Here is a 1,166-nt window from a genome sequence, read left to right as displayed (position 1 = left end):
AGGCCGGGCACGATCGAGTCCCGAAAGGGCGGGTACGGTATACGGTGATGTGATTATTCACCGAGTCCCGAAAGGGCCGGGTACGACCGAGTCCCTCGCGGGGCGGGTACGGTACGCGTGCGACATTTCACCGAGTCCCCTCGCTAGAGGTCGGGTACGGTATGTATATATGATGATATTATGACATGACACGGATATATATGACACGATTTAAGGCAAGTCTTCGATTCTCTAATCTTCCGTTGTGTTGATACTATATTTGTTCTGTGAACCCCAGCCCAGTTATGATCTGTTTTACTGTATTCTATGCTTTACATACTCGGTACATTTTCCGTCGACCCCACTTTCTTCGGGGGGCTGCGTTTGTGTGCTGATACACGTTTGAGCGAGCCGTCGGCTTAGGTTCCCCGTTCGGCTATCTTGAAGAGCTCCCTTGCCGGAGCCCCGGATTTTGAGTACGACCTTTTGTTACGTTTGTGTATATTTGTTCGGGGTACGGCGGGGCCCCGTCCCGTCATACGACTTTGTTACTCCGTGTAGGTACGTAGACATGTACGTGGGTGTGGCGATACTGTCTGCCTATATGCGCGTATTGTATGTTTGGGCGGTTTATTCACGCGGCGGCCCTTGTCGGCTCGCCTACATATGTATATATGGACATGTTGGCCCGGTGTGGCCTTTGTTGGTATTTTACGCTAATGGGGTAAATTTTGGTTAGTAAGAAAAACAGAGGAAACTGCGCAAATTTTCTAAATGCACGAGTTACTATCTTTGGCTTTTGGTACGTACGGGTGCCCAGTTCGGGCGCTAGTCACGGCCTACGGGGTTGGGTCGTGACATATATGATGATATCACACCGCGCCTATATGGCCGGGCACTGTGCCCGCCAAGGCGGGCAGCTATTCACACCATGGCCAAATGGCATGGGCAGACACTACTAGTGGGCGGCAGGAGATAATATCCCGGACGCGAAAGCTATTGATGATGCTAATGATATTGATTATTACACCGCACCTATATGGTCGGCGGTTATTACGATTATGTATATATGGTATGATGATGAGTACGAAAGTAAGTCAGCATGTATGATCATCCTTATGTTTCAGTCAGTTACAGATTGCTCCTTGATTTATGCCTCCTCAGTTTATTGATGCTCCATTATTGTT

Source organism: Lycium ferocissimum, chromosome 3 (assembly GCF_029784015.1).
Source record: "Lycium ferocissimum isolate CSIRO_LF1 chromosome 3, AGI_CSIRO_Lferr_CH_V1, whole genome shotgun sequence".
Lineage (NCBI taxonomy): Eukaryota > Viridiplantae > Streptophyta > Magnoliopsida > Solanales > Solanaceae > Lycium > Lycium ferocissimum.
Note: the sequence above shows the minus strand (reverse complement) of the source record.